Raw genomic sequence first — 21,538 nt, 5'->3', positions numbered from 1 at the left:
CCCCTATAGTCCATGCATGTAATTGGGAATTGCTATTTCATGTCTTTGTGGATGCATCAGATGAGGCAATTCAGGAATGTCCTGATGTAGGAAGCTAGAAAGAAGTGGTTTTTCCCTATCTACTATGTAAGTCGAAGACTATCAGACGCAAAGAACTAATCCACCACCCATAATAGGAAGATGCTAGGCATGACCTACTCAGTCCGCAAGTTCCACCACTACCTTGGGCAACAAGTTCACATTCCATGTGGATGACCTGGCCTTGCTTTATCTTGTTGATAAGTAGAGTTTGTATTGGCAGAAAAGATGGCTCGGTGGGATGCTGATCCTTCAGGAGTTTGAATTCAACATTGTGCACACTCTAGGAACCAACCATACAGTGGTGGAATACCTACCCCGAATGGATTTTGTGGCCTCAAGTTTGATGAAGGATAATCTTTCTCAAGCGATTAAAGAAAGTGGATAGCTGTTCGAAGCATGTATTTCCAAGTAATAGCCAAACAGCTATACAAGAGGGGAATTGATCTGATCCTCTGAAGGTTCATTCCACCTCATGAGCAAGAAGTTGTCCTCCGATAATCCCATCAAGGGATCAGCTGCTCTGTGGTACTTTGCAGGAGGGGAGGTAACAGGAAGGAAGATCCTCTAAGTGGGTCTCATGCATAGGCCTCCCTATGATCAACGTGTATGGATATATCTCTCTATGCATTGAAAGATATCTCTATGATCTCCTTGCATACATAGATATTTCTGTGAGACTTACACATGATGCAAAAAGGGTTCTACTACTTGGAATTTAGTTATCATTAGGTAACAGCTTTGGTCCTGATCCACCTAAGAGTCTTGAAATGTTGTAACAAAAGTACACATGATGCAAAAAGGGTTCTACTACTTCGAATTTGGATATCATTAGGTAATAGCTTTGGTACAATCCTTGGAGTGCAACTTATGGTCACATGCATGCATATGGATTGCCTGATGTTATTCTAGAGTTTTGATGTCACTTGCAATTTTGCCATGAATTATGTTATTCGAGAGCTCCTCAATGCCATGCTTTCAATGGCCCTTCCTTGAATGGCACCTTTGGCTTAAATATACTTGAGAAGTTATATTTTACCCAAGTGCTCTATTTTGGGTTCAAATCCAACCCACTTAACACAATTATAATTGTAGAAAGCTAGCTCTGAGAATTGATGAGGCATCGCACAGAAGCCTAACACAAAGCTCTTCAAGGAGGGTGTCCGTCACTTCTGTAATCCTAACACAATCCACTGTAGAAACCTAACACTACCATTATGCTAACACAAACCCACCGTAGAACCCTAGCACCTGATCATTATAGAAAGCTTGCTGTTAGTTGATGAGGCTCAGGAGTCGCCCGAACGAGCGAGCATCACAGGGAAGCCTCAAGGCACCCGCGTGGGAGTCGAACTCATGGGCGGAGCTTTGTAAAAGCTCTGCAAAGAGAGGGTGCCCGAGGTTGGCATCTTGTGGATGTAAACCCTATAAATTGGGGCATTGGCCTAATGAGTATTTGTTGGTTTCTTGAGTATCCATGCCTACATTATCCTATTAGCTTAATTGGTCACTAATCTCATCTTAATCATCATCTTAATTACATGCTAATGATGTTGATTCTTGCATTTGATCCACCATAACTCATCACCTTGCTTGCATTTTATCAAGAGGTTCCTCCCCATGGTAGCGGTGCTAAACATTTTAATGCTAAGAGATATCTTTAAGAGAGAACCACTCACTTCTACTCACGTCAACGTCTCATGGGGTAGGGATCTTTTCGATAGTGGTGGAGCTTTTAACCCATGAGGTCTCCAAGCTTATTGCCATGGGTACCTTACCATTGAACTTCTCTTGTGAGCGCAATTTCACACCATCGCATTGCAATACGAGACCTATTGTTAAGAAATGTGGTGCCATTGAGTACAAGGAAGAGATAGGGAGTGAGTTGAGTAATACAAAGAAGATATGATCCAACAAGAAGCCACATGAGCAAAGCTAAATTATACCACATTGATGTACAATCCCAAGGGTGTACCTTTCCTGATGAAAAACATTTTTGGAGAGGAGACACACTTACAGGAGAAAACCCTAATGTATTATGCAAACCCTAACCATAGAGGGAAGCCACGTCCCTTCTCACATAATGCGTAAAGAGCCATAATCCATAAGCTACAATAAACTACATGTGTTGTGCCCACACACTACTAACCCTAGCTAATGTCCACACACTATGACCAGCTAGACGCGGTCATTTATGTCTCACACATGTTACTACCTTACATGCTAGCACATAGTGCAACTGGCACAAGATGACATCGAACTTGAATCTCAACAGTCCCTCTCAAGCTCATGATGTATTGCCATAGATGAAGATGTAGATGAGCTTGGGCTATCAAAGCTCTCAACAACCCCTCTCAAGCTCATCCCATGTACTCCCAACATAGTACAGATTTACTCAAACTTCTCCCTGCTGCTAAGTGGCTTTGTAAAGATGTCGGCCACCTGCTCTTCAGTCTTCACGTACTACAAATCCGATGTACCATCCAACACTTTCTCTCTGACAAAATGATAGTCGACCTCTATATGTTTGGTCCTCACATGAAAAACTAGATTCTTGGCCAACTGTATGCTTCTCATGTTGTCACAATGAATGACAACCTTGCCATCAATAGGCTCACCCAAATCAGCCAAAGAAACTCTTTAACCATACTCCTTCACATGTAGCAATGGCTGCACCCCTGTATTCAGCCTCTGTACTAGATAAAGCAACAATAGGTTGCTTCTTGCTACTCCAACTCACCACTACACTTCCAAATGTAAAGGCATAACCACTAGTAGACCTCCTATCATACAAGCTACCTGCCCAATCTACGTCTGTGTAGCCGTGTACATCCAAGCCTTTACCATGCTCATAAAGAAGACCATATTGTGTAGTGGTCTTTACATAGCGCATAATGCGTCTCACTACATCCAAATGAGGTTTTCTGGGGCTTTGCATGAATTGGCTTACTAGCCCCACAGCATAACTGAGATCCGCCGGTCGTGTCATAGTCATGTAAATAAGACTGCCAACCATCTTTCTATACATAGATGGATCATCAAACTCTTCACCAAAATCAGCCTGCAGCTTCACATTCTGCTCCAAAGGTGTACTCATTGGCTTACACCCTGTCATCCCATATTTTGCCAACATATCCAATGCATATTGGCATTGCACTAACCATGTCCCTGCATGGTCTTTGATCACTTCAATCCCAAGAAAATATATCAATCCACCTAAGTCTTTCATGTCAAACTGCCCACTCAATGCCTTCTTGACAAGCATAACATCTATAGCATGATCTCCTGTGACAATCAAGTCATCCACATAGATGACAAGCAAGACAATCCCATGATCTGTTTTCTTCACATAGAGTGAAGAATCTGCTGAAGAAACCTGAAATCCAAGGGAGATAAGATATCGGCTTATTTTATCACTCCAAGCACGAGGTTCTTGCTTCAAACCATATAATGCTTTCTTTAACCTGCATACATGAGTGGGGTACCTCACGTGTACATATCCTTCTGGCTGTGCCATATAAACTTCTTCTTGTAAATCACCATTTAGAAATGCATTTTTCACATCCATTTGATGCATTTCCCAACCATTTGCTGCAACCATAGCAATGATTGCTCTCAATGTTCTCATCTTTGCAACTAAATGTTTCATCATAGTCCAAGCCTTGGGTTTGTGCATAACCCTTAGCTACCAACCGCACTTTATTGCGCTCAATGGAACCATCTGATTTGCATTTCACATTATAAACCCATTTGCACAACCAATGACATTTTTGCCTTGTGGTAAGGCAACCAAATCCCAAGTTTCATTATGAACCAATGCGTCCATCTAAACATCCATTGCCTTCTCCCATACATGCTTCCCAATAGCTTCTGGATAGCATGTAGATTCCACATGCTTCACCAAAGAGGTCATATATGCGTAATGCATAGCAAAGTCACGATATGTCAACCTGTCAAATTGGATACTTGACCCTTTGGGATCTCTGCAATGCATGCAGATTACTCTCAACACCTATCACTCTAGCATGTGGGCACATATCTATCCTGCCTTGCACCTGGTGTGCGTAAAACTAGTATGCCAAGTTCCTCACCCAAACTTTATGAACTTGATGACTCATAGCCTGTAATGCCAATTCTTTCAACTTTCTTTTTCCCTTTATCCACAACACTACTCCCAATGCTCACACTCTCATGTCAAGCATAAAAGACTTGTACTCCTTACCAAGACCACGCAGGGTAATGTCTACCAAATCATCATTAAGCATGGGGGCATTGATAGTTGCCAATGCATCTGCATACTTCTTTATCTCTTGTACATAATCATGGATGCTCCTTCCTTTTCGCTTCACATTATGAATCTGTTGTCTCAACAACTGAGACTTACGAGCACTAGTATTTGTATCAAATGGCTTTACCAATGTATCCCATGCATCCTTGTGATTCTTAGCATCATGTATATGTATGAGTATAGCATCCGAGATATATATTGACAATTAATGCAAAACTTTGTATGCTCTCTCTGACCACTGTTTATGAGCTACAACTTGTTGTTGTGTAGCTTGTCGGGGTAGTTCCTAGCTCCACACCTGTAACAAGGTTCCAAAATCCTTTTCCTTTCAGAAAGCTTTTAATCCTGTACTTCCATGCCTGGAAGTTCTTTTTATCCAACTTCTCACCCACAATCTGTACTGGGTTGTCTGACATATTTTCTCAAAAATGCAAATGCACCTTCCGCACACATCCAATTCTATAACTGAGCCTTCCTCAGCTCAACCACACTCTAATAATTGTTCCAGATACTCCAAAGTTCTCAACGAACTTCACTGTTGATGGAGAAAAACACTCTGATTGCATTCAACTTGAACTGGCATATACGCAGTCCAAAGGTGCTTTCCAAGGCTTCAAATTTCAATGTAGTGGTTCAATCAAGTGTGGATAACTTGCATTGACACCTAAGCAAGCTCAATGTTGCATATCAACACCAACCAAGGTGCGTACATACCAAAAATAATCAAATCTCCTTTTTTGTTTTGAGAAAAACCAATAAAAACCAGTAGGAAAAATGCTCTAATTCCTTTGATTCTTGTCCAAATTGAGAGACCAGGAATTCATTAGCTTAGCAATGATGTCTACTAACTGCATGTAAAAGGAATCAGACCAATTGTAAAAGTCGAGAGAGTAATTAACCAATTAATGACCCTCTGTGTTCACTAATCACTTTATACATCCTATTTAATCAGCTCATAATCAGGTCCAAAATGCATAATTTCTCCAATCAATCACATAGAAACCTTCTCGTCTATGTGTATCACAAAATTCCTAAGGAGATTTTGGTTTTAATCAATCACTAGACTTGAATTTGGCCTCCACTTTGCTAGGTATTGAAATTTCTGCTCTATTTTTGCCCTTCAGGCTGCGCCGCTTGTTGTAGGGGTGATTTGAGTGGTTTGTTGTGGCTATTGAGGGTATATGTAGATACCCAACACTCCTAGGCATGCACATAATCCACCAATGAGGTGATTTTTTCAAAAGACCGACTTCAATTTCATCAACAATGGACCTCTCTTCTTTGTTTTTGTGAGGGTTTCAAAACAATAATTTTTCAATCACTCAAATGCAACAAAATTGCTCCAAATTCATTGTAGGGCTTGCACATAAGTTGTCAATACATTCCCATTTTCTAGATACATGATTCTTTGTCAGATTTGCAACCATTTACCTCATACATTCACCACACTCAAGCTTCAATGGAGAGCTTACACAACAGAAATTTTTCTTTGCTTTGGGTAACTCAAATCTGATGTTGTTTATGTTTTTGCACCTACAATCCGCTCAAGGAATCCCACTGATTTCTCCTTGATTTATGCCACCTCCCCTACATCTCTAGAGGCACCTTTTCCTAGAATCTTTCCACACCCCTATATTCACTCATGCTGCCCTTGATTCTCTCATCAGTAGACACCTCTCACCTTTTCACTGCTACCCACTCAATTACAGACTCTCTTTTATAGCCTCTTGCTAAGTGCTTGTTCCCACACACACCCATTCACTTGTATATTTCAACAGCTCCGTTTCTGCCCATTATTACTTGGAATGCACAAATGGTGTGAACATGACAAGGGTTTCATTGAGGTGAATTGTTATGAGCACATGTAGTGGAAGGGTATCACTCCATATGAGATGGCATTTGTCTTCTAAGAGCATCCCTCACATGACGTGTCATAACCTGGGATGCACTTATTATAGGACATATTGTACATGGTGAAGATGAGAAAGCACTGACAAGGCGATTCAATCGCATGACAAACATGATTTGGTGGAATGTGTATGCCAAATGTCATTAATTTCTCAGCTTTCCCCACTTGAAAATCCTTTTCCAAATGCATCTGTAGTAGTGAGGCCCTTTCTTTGCAGCCGTTCTCTTCCAGTTCTTAGGTTTTGCCACAACTCCATAGCCTACTTGTCTATGGTCTTTCCCTTCTCCTGCTCCTTGACCTAGTTTTGCAACATGGTATCAAAGCCATGAAACCCGACACTGAGTGTAGCTAAGAAGATAGTGAGTAGAGATCTTCCCCACACTATTCCAAACATGCATTATCATCAAAACCCTAAAATAGTTCTCATTCTACATGAATCCCTTGACTTTTTAGGATAGGTTGTCTATCTATTGGAAAACACAAAACTGGTCTGTAGAGTATCTTTCACTTGGATTTTTGCTACCAAAATTGGTAGGAATCAAGAGTAAATACTAGAGTACCATTGTACTAGAGGGCATCAATTGGAGACACCGCAATTGCTTGTAGCAACAAAATTAGTTCAATAGTGTCCTATTTTAACAATAGTGACAATGTAGAAAAATTCTAGGTTTATTTCTGAGAACCCCTTCCACTTGTCATTTTTTATTCAGATCTTGTATACAGGTATACGAAACACTATGGAGAAGCCATGTACAAAGGAGAATTACATTTGGTTAGTTAAATCAGCTCTGTAATCTGATTGTGCAAAGTGGATAAATTTGAAACAATGAATGTGAATGTACAAACTTGATTAGGAGTAGCAAGGTTTTGATAGGTTAATTGCATGTTTTTGTAGATCTTATTGTCATTGTTGTGTAAACAGTAGAGATGCAAAAGACATCCAATCTATTGGAAGGAGACAAGCTTGACAAGAACAACTATCAAGCCTAGAAGTTCAGGATGAATAACTTCTTGATGAGCAAGGAGTTATGGGGGTTGGTCCAGATGAAGATAGCATGGGATACCTTGGCTTCACTTTTTGAATCCTCTTCCAAGCTCAAGAAACTTCAGATCAAGCATGAGCTGCATGAGGTCAAGAAAGGTAACCTCAACATAAATGATTATGTCTTGAAGATTAGGAAGATAGTGGATCAATTGGGATCCATTGGTGTTGCAGTTTAGGATGATGATCTTGTGTTGGTCACACTCAGAGGCTTGGTCAAAGAATACAAGCCATTTGAGACATCTATTACAGTTAAAGATAGGTTTCCCAACTTCTAGGAGTTGATACCTCTTATGATGGTAGAGGAGATGAGGTTGATAAAGAATAGTTATCCCAAAGCATGTGGAGAAAAAGCTTTTGTTATAGGCAACATAGGAAGAGGTGGCAGCAAGGGTGGAAGGTCTAGAGGAGGCCAAAGAGGTAAATGTTTTGGAGGGTATAACTAGCAGTAAAGTGGATGGTCAAATCAATACAATAGTGGTCAAGGTGGAAAAGGATAGGGTGCACAAAGTGTCCAATAGCAAGGCCAACAAATCTCAAGAGTCAAGGGATACCTTAGGGAGCAAGAAGGTATCACAAGGCAAGTCACATGCAACTACATACCTAAGCAAAATGGAGTGGTTGGAAGAAGAAATAGGTACATAGCTTAGATTCGTAGAGCCATGATGAATGAGAAGAGTATGTCATTATTTTATTGGGCTAAATCATGTGCTACAACATCATCATGAACAAGACACCTACAGGATCACTCCATAACATGACCCCATAGTAGGCATATAGTGGAAATAAGCCATACATTGCACATTTGAAAGTTTTTGTATGTATTTGTTATATGTACACATCCCAAATGATGTGTACATATAAAAGTTGTTGTCTCACATCATCTAGGATGTGTACATAACATATAGACTTAGAAATAAGCCACACATTGCACATATGAAAGTTTTTTGATGCATTTGTTATGTACATATCCCATTTGAAAGTTTTTGGATGCATTTGTTATGTACATATCCCATTTGAAAGTTTTTGGATGTATTTGTTATGTACACATCCTAGATAATGTGAGAACAAAGCTAGACCCTAAAGTAGACAAGTGTATCTTCATAGGATACTCAACATAAAGCAAGGCCTATAGGTGCTACAACCCATCCAATAGATAGTTTTACACTAGTAGATATGTAGTCTTTGATGAATTGAATAACTGGTACAAGCCAATTGGATATGAATTAGATGATGCTGGAGAGGTTCACCTAAAAATATGTAAGTATACCACATGAGTTTGGATAAATGGGTTTTTAATTTAAAAATTTAAGGTATATTTATAGAAATACATGTACAAAAGAAGTTTTTTTATAAAATTTGGAAGAGAACCCATAAGTCTAAAGAAAAAGGGGTCATTTTATTCATGAAAAGATCATAGATAAGGGGTTTTTTAAATACCTCTTCAATGCACATGATACATAGGGTCTCTTAATAGTGCACCCCCTAGTGGACATGCTACTGGCATGGCAGATGTTGGGCCTGAGAGAATGAGTTAAGGGCTAGTGGGTCATATGATGCAAGTAGAGGAAATATCACTAGCTATGGGTTAGGAGATGTGACATAAAGGTCAAGTGAAGTGCCTCGATGGTCTATAAGACTTAAGCTAAGCTCAGGACCAAGTATGAAAGGCGGAACACATGTAAATGCAAGTAGAGGAAATATCACTAGCTATGGGTTAGGAGATGTGACATAAAGGTCAAGTGAAGTGCCTCGATGGTCTATAAGACTTAAGCTAAGCTCAGGACCAAGTATGAAAGGTGGAACACATGTAAAAACAAGTGTATAGATGGCTATAGGTCAAAGTGTGCATAGTTCACGGAGGGCAAAGTTGCCATTTTCACCTACTTTTAAAAATCACACCAAGAAAATATTGGACAAATGACTTCATCAGGTTGTAGTAGATATGTTGGAAAATCACCATGTCAAGCCCCATAAAAAGCTAAGATGTTTGGACCCATCTACAGACTAGGTTTGGGTGGCAGCAGAGCTATGCAGGGTGCAATTTATAACAGCCCTATTTTGATGATTTTGATGTAACAGATGACTTTAACATGGGTTTTGATGATGGGATGAGTACATCCACCATTTATACATGTGAGCCATTAAGTGTGTATAGTGTTGGACGTGTGGGTCCTACATGTACATCTCAGATCACTAAGCAACAACCTAGTCTGAGAAGGTCAAGTAGGGTCACATACCCAATCCACAAGCTCACATATGATGGTTTCATAGAGGAGCATCATGCTTACATGGATAAAGTGATTTAGCATCATGATCCATATACATTTGAGAAATCTGTAGGTATCTCGGAGTGGGATTTGGCCATGGATGAAGAAACGAATGCTCTTTAGAGTAACCAGACATGGACATTGGTGGATTTGCCATAAGGGAAGCATTTCATTGGTTGCAAATGGGTTTATAAGATTAAGTACAATGTTGATGGTACAACCATCAGACACAAAGACAGTTTGGTTGCCAAAGGGTATGCCCGGAAGCATGGCATTTATTATGAGGAAACATTCATTCCATTGGCTACAAGAAAAATTTGGAATTTATATTAGATGCATGTTAAAAATGCATTTCTAATTGGTGATCGCTCAAAAGTGGTGTAAATGCAGTAGCCTCTAGGATATGTATAGCCTATGTATCTAGACAGGGTGTGTAGACTTAAAAAACATTGTATGGACTGAAGCAAGCCCCAAGGGCTTGATATGGTAGGATTAACAGGTTTCTACATGGTATTATTTTTAGGTCATGTGACTCAGGTAGTTCTCTATATTGCATGTCATTAGCACATGACATCACTATCATCATCATATATGTGGATGACCTGATTTTGACTAGGAGTAGGAGTAGGTTAAAGAAATGTTACAAGTAGAGTTTGAGATGAAAGATGCAAGTGAATTGAAGTACTTTCTTGGGATAGAGATTCTTAAGTCTAATATTAGAATATGCATGGTTGTCAGAGGAAATATGCAATATATAGGATTGCAAAGTATGGTATGATAGGGTGTAAACTAATCACCACACCCTCGGATCAAAATTTGAATCTTGGAGCTAATATTAATGAGTTGCTGGGATGATCCTACCATGTATAAATAGATGGTAGAAAAACTCATTTATTTGACCACCATAAACATACCAGATCTGAGTTACACAATTGGATTTATTAGCCAGTTCTCTATGCAAGAGCCCAAGAAGCCTCACTTGGATGAAGTGAGAAGGATTCTAAGATATGTGAAAACCATACTAGAGTATGGGATTAGTTACATAGTTGTTTGTGAGTTGGATTTATTAGGATATACAGATGTTAATTGGGCAGGTAGCTTCCTGATAGGAGATCTACATCAGGATATGTATTCAGCCTTGGTGAGTTGGTCATCTAAAAAGAAACCTATAATGGTATTGTCTTCAACAACAAAAGTAGGGTTTTAAAAAAAGATGTCTCCGTGAACATATAAGTGTAGGTGATTTGGTGATTATTCCTCCTATTTAAATATAAAAATTATAGAAAATGGGGAGAATTTTTTCTTTATATAGAAAATGGGGTGAATGTTTGCAAAAAATACCCTAGAATGTCAAAAATTGGGCGAATATTTTCTTAAACCCTTCAAAACGGCCAAAGTTTGGGCGAATGTTTTAAGATGCTTAGCAAATGTTTTTGCAGATAAAGCCCAAAAAATAGACGATTGGCGAAGATTAGCCCTTATTTTTTTCCTTGAGTAGAAGCTGAGTAGAGAGGAGCTGCAAATAGCTGCTAATGAGATAGTTTGGTTGGAGCATCTTATGGTGGCTGATTTGGGACAAGTTTTACATCACACTTTAATCTCATAATATGAGTAGCATAAAATTGGAAAATAACCCACTATTTCATGCAAGGAAAAAACACATAGAAGTGCACTATCACTTCATCTGAGAAAAAGTGATTGTGGGCGAGATAGATCTTGTTTATGTACACACAAATGAGCAGTTGGCATAGATCTTTACTAAAGCATTGGGCAAAGAAAAATTTGAGTATTTCAGACACCATTTAGGTTAAATAGATGTATTTGAGCTTGAGGGGGAGTGTTGAGATAGAATGTTGAGATAGAAAGCTCAAACTAACACCATGCCAAACTACAGGACACATTTGATATGCTAGGTTTTTGCAACTTACTCCTGAAGCCATGACATGCCAGGTATCTACAGACATTATATTACATGGCAAGCATGCCATCTGATGTGATACACATCAATTTCACCTTTAGTTTATTAGCCAGCTCTGTTACTTGGTTTTATATAGTTGTGCTTTCTTATCATTACATTATCAAGAAAAAATTATGGGGTTCTCCTACAGCTCATGAGTCTTTGTCTTCCAGTTTCATAGGGTTTACCCATAGCTCCATATCCTAATTGTCTATGGTCTTGCCCTACGCCTTCTCCTTAAACTACTTTCTCAACAATCTACTTGGATATAGGGTAAAAAAGGGTAGGCTTAGGCCCAAAGTGTTGTGGGCATATTGGTTGTGCGTTAGGCTCCCTCAAAGTAGGTAAGACGAATTTTAATCCCACCAAGTATAAAAAGGGAGGGGGAGGTGGGTGGGAGTTTACTCTAGGTTTCCCTTGTTTACCTCATTTTTTGGTCTCACCAAACGCGCTCCATGTGGAGATCCATGCACTCCACGCTCGCAAAATTTGCATCTAAGATTAAGGCCAAATAACACTACCTGGATGCTTGAAGTGTGTTTGTCACTTACCTCTTATAGAAGGATATTTTTTAAGTTCTGTTCAAAAAAAACATTCATAGAAAGGAATTTACAGAATCCATGCACTCCACCCTTGTAAAATTTGCATCTAAGATTAAGGCCAAATAATACTACCTAGATGCTTGAAGTGTGTTTGTCACTTACCTCTTAAGGTCTCTTCAAAAAAATACATTTACAAAAATGGAATTTATAATTTCATAATTTTGTAAAAAATTATAGAGTGGATAATAAAAATTACCATAAAGTGGTTATAGAGGGGTTTATAAAAGAGGCCTTGAACACACATTATATAGACATCTTACACTAAAAGTGACCCCCTCTGGGTTTATGGGAAGCCATATGTGAATAGTCCTAGGAGTAAGTGACTATGAAAGTCACTGTTGGGATAACTTGTATACCTTTTTGACACCTTTTTGATATTACTGATCAAGAATTGCTTAGAAAGCTTCCAGGGAGAACTCTCTCATGTCATAGACATCCATGTAAATGAGGTCTATGTGTCCCTAGACTCCATATTGATGAGTCTCCCTCTTTCTCCCTTCCTTTCAATAAGCAGCCTAGAAATCAAAAGCATAATCTCAACAGCCTACACATTAGGTGACTAGGTGGATATTTGATCACACTAGTACTCCTCTAACTTCTCTTCCTCACACTAACACTCTCATCTTATCTCTTCCTAAGGCATGAAAGACCAAATATCATAAATCATATCTCAAATGCTACAATCTCCAGTCCAAGTGAGAAAACCTCCCCACTTCCTAAACCAAATTCTTTAATTAATCTCAAGGACATGATTGACAACATAATGGAGTATGCTAATAATTTTTAGTTAACATGGGTCCAATGTCTGTATTAAGAATCCTTGTTAATATTATAAATTGGTTATGTGAAATTGTAAGGTGGTCTTCACAACCTAGTAGTGAGGAGAATCCACTGAGTGCGTAAGCTTTATCACTAGCCAAATTAGATAAATCACATGCAAGATAAGATCAAAGTAATTTCTCCCTCATCAAGTTAGTATAATATATCATATTGATTCTAAATAGGTAGGATAATAACCTAATTTTATTGTTGGATCATTGTTTGCCCTAGAAAGATGACTTTCTAGTTAGCATTAGAAAATATATACATTTTAGCTACAATTAATCTATGTGTTTGTAATATTGAAACAAATTTAAAGAAAAGGTATTTCTGTTATGTTTTCCATCCCCTTAGCATTTCTAGTTCTTGGGAACCATTTCAAGCATTGGCCTAGGCCCTAGCTTCCCTGTCTATAAAGAAAACCCATAAATACAAGACATAAAATAGGAATCCTTTATAATCCTAGTATGTGTTGCTTGTTCGTCTCACCTACTCACGACAATTAAGTTAAGGCAAAAAATATACACCACAAACACGCTCTGGTGCCTTTACAAAAGAATTACTTATGAAGTATGTGCATGTACTCACGCTAGAGAAACTAGTTAAATAAGATATTTGAGAAAGTATTGTACATGCATATGCACCTTAACACGTACTACTATTCTTTTCTTTTCTTCAAGTTTCATAAAAAAATGAGTGATTAGACTTATATTTCTCAAATATCTAAGTTATTTGAGTAAGTGTAGTACATGTGCTGCATGTGCATGCACCTGAATACGTACTATTTTTTATGTAGCTTTGACCAAAATGAGTGATTGGATTCAATATAAGGTCCTCGTACAATGCTTGCCATCGAAAAGAAAAATTCAAAAAAGATATTCTAAAACTTGGAAAAAAGTGAATAATAAAAATTTTCATATCTACCTTGAATCTATAATGTTTTAGTTGATTAATTTTATAGTTTTTATTGAACTTGTCAGAAGTATTAAATGCATACAATTATGTTTCAAATGTATTAGATAAGGAGTCTTTATATTATAGGCCATTTACATCATGTTCACTTTATAGTTCACCTTATTCAAACATACAAAAATTTGCACATTGTGTCTTTAAATATTTTTACATCATTATATTAGAGGCCATTTACGCCATGTTCCTTTTATAAATCACTTTATTCAAACATACCAAAATTATACATTGAGTTTTTTTAAAACATTTTTACAAAAAATGACATAATTTTTTAGAGTCAATTTTAAAAGGAACTCTTAAGGTCTTACTTTTAAAATTGTGTGTGTGTGTGTGTGTGTGTATGCATATATATATATGTGTGTGTGTGTTTGTGTGTGTGTGTTTATATATAATACATCTTGGGTGACCACATGTATTTGCTACCATTTTTTTTCTATCTGAAAGCAGAAGTTTACAAGGCCCATATTGGCCGTTCTATTTTATCTCATATGGTTAACAAAAAGAGGGATTGTAAACTAGCCAACCTTTTCTTCCATCTAGTCAAAAAAAGTTTATTTAATGCATAGCAACCCTGTTTGTGCATATCCCAAGAAAGGGATAAATGGTTGCCACCACCTTTAAAAAAAAGATTCATCCAAAATGGCAGTCAAGAAACTGGTTTTGGCAGCCCTTTTAGCTCTTTTTCTTTTATTGACTTTTGGTTTAAAATCATATTTTTTGTACTAGAACAATTGCTTAGTTGCTATGTTGGAGCTTAACTAAAAGTGTCTTACAAAATTTGAAAATTTCCTTCCTGATGAAACCTTACATTTTCTTTGATTTAGTACTAATGTACATGAAGTTGTTCAAATTTTTACAGTTACATTGTGAGAATTGAAATTTTTTATGTTCTATAAAGATATGATTAAAGAATTACAAGCCATCATGAAAAAATGCAAGTTTAACAAGATAAACTCCAAATTTACATTCATGTTAAATTCATTGTCACCAATATCTTCATTTTTCAAGTTTTAGCTATATACAGCCACCATGACAACATAATAAAATGAACCCAGATTTCATTCAAATCACATCCAAAACTTGGAATTGAGAAACTAAAGAGATTAACATCACAAGCACTAAAAGACATCACTTTTCCTTACACTTGAAATCAATATTTTATTTATTAGTTGAAGTGTTTTCGATTTGCACATTTGAACATAACATAACTTACGCATAACATGTACTGTTTTTGTTGTAGACTTGTCAAAAGTAGATGGATATTTGAACCCTTCAAAGTCAAAGGTTTTAAATATGAAAGTATGTAACTCACATTGAGAAAAGTGTTGACCGCCGTTAGATTACGAAAGTCATGGAAACATACCATATGCTTGAACATGAACCCAAAATATAATATAATTTTAGTGATTTGATGTCTTTTTAAAAAAAAAATATTGTAGTGTGCAAGAGGGTTACATAGGTGGTTGAAAATTCAATTTCCATAGTGAGCTAGAAAATAAATAGAGAGAGAGAGAGAGAGTAACCATGTCGAGTTTCGTTGCTTCATTGCCTCTAGCTTGAATTGGGCCTATTACGTGCTCTGGGGGATCACTCATAAATATATGTGTAGCACGTAGGTTAACGTTCAATAGAAGGGGTTTTTTAAATCTCTTTTTTACACATTTTTTACATACAGAAGGGTACCATTTAAAGGGCATATTTACATATTGAATAGAAAAAGGGTGCGTTTATTCATGAAAAATTTACAGATGAGGGGTTTTAAATTAGGCCTTGAATACACGTGATATAGAGAGTTTAAATATAGTGAGCCCTTAGATTACACATGTGTGTGTGTGTGTGTGTGTGTGTGAGAGAGAGAGAGAGAGAGCATTGAATTATACCGAATACTTGTGCAGATGTGTCATGTGTGTGTGTGTGTGTGTGTGTGAGAGAGAGAGAGAGAGAGAGAGAGAGAGAGAGAGAGAGGCAATGTGTCATATGTGTGTGTGTGTGTGAGAGAGAGAGAGAGAGAGAGAGAGAGAGGCAGAGAGGAGTTACAATTTCCCCATAATGAACCTTGAGAAGGATGATTTGCATGTTTTGAATATACATTTTAGGGCATGTTTTGAATTTATATATTTTGAAACGGTCATGTGGCATGGTGAATAGTTCAGTTGAGGTTCACGTGTTGCGGCTCACTTGTGGCTGTCTACATGGGAAAAAAAAAAAAAAGCGATCATTGTGATGTAAGCCACAGTTCACCAAAGCGGTCCAAAATGGTTGCGTACAAGAAAATGTCGAGTCTTCCGATTCGGATCAATTGGATGTTACATGGGCAAGCTAGGTTCGTTCTTCTGACGTCCCAATTTCAAGTAATTGTGCTGCCATATGATGGCCAAATTGATCAGAAAGCTTCCAAAGATTGCAGAGTCCGCCTCTATTTCTGTTGTTAAAGCTCTGCTTGGGTTGAGAGTTGAATGCTGCGGCAACGCAGCACATCAGTATAGATATTGTGGCAAGAAAAAGGGTGTACTCAAGGCGCCCAACGGCTATTTGCCGGTGCTGGTGGGAGAGGATTACCGCAGTCGGTACGTGATACCGGCCAACCTCCTTGGGCACCCTCTCTTTGCAGAGCTTTTACAAAGCTCCGCCGATGAGTTCGGCTACTCCCACGCGGGCGCCCTCAGGCTTCCCTGCGATGCCCGCGCGTTCGAGCAGCTTCTGAGCCTCATCAACTAACAGCAAGCTTTCTATAACGATCAGGTGCTAGGGTTCTACGGTGGGTTTGTGTTAGTTAATTAATGATAGTGTTAGGATTACAGAAGAAGTTACGGAAAAATTACGAAGGTCCATCCAAGAGTGGGCGCCCTCAGGGGTCTGTGCGATGCCTCAGCAATTAACAATTGTGTTAAGTGGGTTCGAGTTGGCAGCATGACTCATTATTGTCGAGTCTCAGCTGACTGCCAGGAGTTAAATTTGAACCCACAACTCCAAGAACCTAGAGCACTTGGGCCTCTCAAAGCCAAAGGTGCATGGCTAAGGTTCCATTGAAAGAAGTGCCATTGAAAGCATAGCCCCGAGGAGCTCGAGGAGCTCGAGATGGCATCGAGACTCGGGGATAACGTAGTACAATCCATATGTATGCTGCATGTAACCATACTTTGCATGTCAAGGGTTGTCCCAAGGCTATTATTTTATGATCTCCAAACTCCCCTTTTTGTGTTGTGTCTACTTTCAAATATGGTTTTTGTTACACAATGTTTCAAGCCTATGATCAGCTGGATCCGAAAATGTCTGGCATATTGGATAGTGATTAAATTCCTCTTTGGTTTATAATCATGTGAAACCTAAGACACCCTTATTTCATGGAGTGTTAATGGCATCCTTTGAATAGAGTGTTATTGAATGCTCATATTATATATCTATTCATTCATAAACATGCACACATTTTCTAGCTTATCTTAAGAGTTACACACACAAAATTATATTTCTCAAGCAATCATCATGTACAACGGAACCATGTTGATTCTTATAGCGCACCCTCTAATTCAAATTTGGGCCTTGCTAAGATGTACGATGTAGGGTGTCATCCTTTGCATTCTCTGGATCTTATAATCCTTCAACAACCTACTTTAGTTGATCCTACTGGCTCTCTTCAAACATTTATGTTCTCCCTTTGTCCATGCTAGCACCCTCACCTTAGATCTGCTTTGCACCCTTCTCGATGCCTTATCTTGTAGCTATGCCTTAATAACGTGTTTATGACATATTATCATCATGTGGTGCTACTTGATTTACAGCAAGGGTTCTATTTTTGTTATTGTATCTATAGTTCCTCGTTCAATCATTCCATGTCTGACAGATCTAGCACTTTAGCTTTGTGGTGCACTCTTCCTTGAGGTGCCGTTCTCGCCATGCATTGTCCACTGTAAACTCCTTCAGGACTCCTTCAAGGAATCTCAAGTGATCCAAACCCCTAACATTTTTGTTCATACTCTTGGACATGGTTGTTGCGCAAGATTGCTGTCAAAGAGCTCGGCATTTAGCCCCCTCATAAACCACTCTCACATGAGCTCCCTCGGAGGGCATGTTGTCCTCATCTAGTCTTCCTGAGAGACTTGAACTTGGCTATGCATGCCTCTACATCCATATCACATTGTTTCAACTCCCCGATGATATCTTGACCTTATTGAACCTTTTCAAGAACATGTCTTATATAGGGCTTTTTAGGCCTACAAATGATCATCATCAAACTACATGAAGAACTAGTCCATTGACATGTCGTCAAAAGTGGTTGCAAAATTGATTCCGTTTTGTATCCCCTAATAATAAAGATGTGTGTTAAAAGAGGATAGGGATGAAAATTTTCATAAAGCATCTTGTTCACTTTATTAATAGACCCCAAGTTTTGAATATACTTATTGTAAACTAATTATGTAAACATGATTTAAATTTATGCTCCTCATTTGACTTATTACCATTTTTCTATTTGTAGAATAAGAAGTGAGATTGATAGTGAAATACTAGCCAATGTGGAGACAATGACACACCAAGTAAAAGAGATAAGTAGTTCCACTTGGCACTAATAGTTTGTGTGGTTACTAGTAGCCAAGCTAGTTTATTGATAACTTTTTGATATCCTAGAAGCAATGAAATTATTGCTAACATATACTATTTAGTAGTAATTAATATAATTACTAGTTAGAATTGGTAGTTTATAATTTCTAGTAGTTAAACCAATTGGTTAAAAATTTCAACATATACTAGCTATGCCAAATTATTACTAACACTGCTATTAGTACTACTGGTAGTCAAACTAATTTGTTGCAATTTGTGCTAGTTAGCTAGTACTAGTAGTGTGTGCTAGTTAGCTAGTAGTAGTGTGTGCGAGGTCTAGTTAAGCCACTTTAAAGTTAATTTTACCAATAACAATTAATAGTCAAGGTACCACCAATTACTTCCAACTGTTAGTGGTGACATCATTATCTACCACTAGTAACTAGTACTAGTTTCAGTAGCTTTCAAAAGTGACAACGTTATAGTAAATTTTTTCTAGTGGTAGTAGACTAGAACTAGTAGCTAGAGAGTAGTTATTACTTTTACAGTCAACTTTTTCTAATGGTAGCTAGCAGTTACGCTAGTTTTCCTCCTAGCACTAGTAGTTACTTTTATAGTCAATTTTCTCTAATGGTATCTAGGAGTGAAGATTTTTCTTGTAGTACTAGATATATTAATCAAGCTACTTTTCAAGCTAATTTCTAACCATTTCTAGTTAGCTCTTTGAAGATTTTGCTTGTAGTACTAGATGTTAGTCAAGCTAAAAAGAGTTAGCTTTCCAAAGCTAGCTAGAAGTCAAGGTATTGGTTACTAGTTATAGGTATTTTTTTTCTACCTTAAGATGCTTCTTGTTGATGAAAGAGAGATGTAGAATAATATTTAATTATTGCCACAAACCAAAGTTATAAATGGATGGCATCTACGCACCTCTGCACTCTAGCAAGAAGCTTTGATGGAAATCTAAGTGAACTCTAGATGATGGATGATGTCACATGCACAACAAGGATGATGCTCAATGGAGTGACGATAAATGTAATCATAGTGATCTCAATATGTAACCAAGGATTGTACCAAATCTCTATGTATATAGTATAAAAGTTTAGTCATTGTCATTGGCCAAGCCTACATTCGGTCACACCACCACCCTATATCTAGTCCAAGATAGACCAAACTAGCCACATCACATGGTTGGGACCATTTCATAATAAACACAACATATGGTCTTGATGCATGCATTTTGGTCCCTCAACTTGAGGACTATGTGTCTCCAAAAAATATGCTTCCACCTAAGAGCATGTCCAATTAGCTTGCACTTACATGCATCATACTTAGCATGGTTCCAAGTCTACATAAGTTATCTCCTAACCATCCGTACATAGATGGCCTAGCGTCTAAGCTGGGTTAGGTGCTCAGGTGCTCAATACTTACTTTTCATATAAAGGGACTTAATGTCATGAAGTAGATTTTGTGTCACATTCACATGGGGGACGGGGCCTCGGCACTTGGGCTTAGAGTCATTTACATATGTGGGTGTATGCATAAATAGGTGGACTTAATACCTATGTCCGGGACATAGCCAGTACACTGATAGTAACCATCTAATACAAAGCAAAAAGTGGGTTGTTTAAAAAAAGAAAAAGAAGAAGAACTATTTTTCGAAGCAAAAAGTGGGATGTTTTAAAAAAGAAAAAGAAAAAGAACCATTTTTCGGTACTCCCCACGTCCTCTCTCTCTCTCTCTCTCTCTCTGCTATGAACAAGCTTCCATGGCGACTTCATGTCTGTGTGTGTCTTGTGATTGATGGTAAGGCTTACCCTCTATAGCAGAATCTCTCTCTCTCTCTCTCTCTCTCTCTCTGAACAACCTTCGATGGCGACTTCATATGTGTGTGTGTGTGTCTTGTGATTGCTGGTGGTAAGCCTTCTCTCTATAGAAGAATCTCTCTCTCTCTCTCTCTCTCTCTCTCTCTCTCTCTCTCTCTCTCTCTCTCTCTGCTTTAAACAAGCCTCCACGGTGACCACGTTTGTGTGTGTTTTTGCATTGCAGGTTTCCTAGATTTCTTAACTGAGGGCCCAACAATCCAAGGCTCGGCCAAGGCACCAGCCAACCTAGGGTGGCCCAAGCCACCAGTCGCAGCCCGCCAGATCGAAAAAATAGACAATGTTACAAGCAGCCCTTCTCAAAAATTAGAAGCATTGCAGTAGCTGCGTACGGGGCTTGTGGACAGCTACCTTCATCTCATCTTACAGTGTCTTCGAAGTTTTGATGGTGGACAGGTCTGACTCTCTTAAGAGCCTCATGCTATCCACAAAGTGAGCACATTCAACTTGTTGAACTGATCAAAAGGAGTTTTTTCAACATGGAAATAGTTCCAATTGCACAAGTAGAAGATGTTCAAAGCAGCTTATGTACATGTGCTGGCTCCTTCAAGTGTGCACCATGCAAATCAAAATTAATCAGGGAGTACGAAACAGACCGAAAGCGTGCTTATCATGAGAAGTTAAAGTCAAGGAAGTCACCAGTGAAACAACTCAGGCTCAGCATCACAAAACAGAAGGTGATTACTTCAAAAGTGATTAATTGTTTCACGGATTACACACAGGGTCTTGACAATAAAGCAAAGGGTGAGATTGTCACAAGTATACTCAACCATCGAGCTTTAAGAGATGTGCAATTTAATTGTGCATCTCTTAATTGTCACAAAGCTGAGGAATCCACACAGGATCATAAGATCTTGCTCCATGGATTACACAATACCCTCAAGGCTGTCAAAAGACCAAAAAGCTCTAGGGAATTGTTTGTTAAACGGGCAAGTATCATGATGGTCATGAATTTCACAAGTAGAAAACCAAATATAGCAGCTGCATCAAGGCTACTTGGAGTTCATCGAAGGAATTTTTATGCAGCTAGATCTCAAATGAAGCAACATGACTCATAGCTGCCATTGCATTTGTGTGAGAGACAACGACAACATAGAAGTATAATCACAGAGTCATTGCATATTGGACAAACAATACACGTGTGTCGCCGAACAAAAAGGATGTATGTCGAAAGCGTGTTGGATGAAA

At 38.3% G+C, this 21,538-nt stretch overlaps 1 pseudogene; it reads left to right on the top strand.

Moving 5' to 3' along the window:
* The first annotated feature begins 16,304 nt into the window (after positions 1 to 16,304).
* LOC147623858 (indole-3-acetic acid-induced protein ARG7 pseudogene) lies at positions 16,305 to 16,652 on the top strand (annotated as a pseudogene).
* Positions 16,653 to 21,538: the final 4,886 nt, after the last annotated feature.

The sequence above is a fragment of the Cibotium barometz genome, chromosome 26 (genome assembly GCF_041138505.1).
Source record: "Cibotium barometz isolate CiBa-2024 chromosome 26, ASM4113850v1, whole genome shotgun sequence".
Taxonomy (NCBI): Eukaryota; Viridiplantae; Streptophyta; class Polypodiopsida; order Cyatheales; family Cibotiaceae; genus Cibotium; species Cibotium barometz.
The sequence above is the reverse complement of the archived record's forward strand: the minus strand, read 5'-3'. Positions and strand labels throughout refer to the sequence as shown.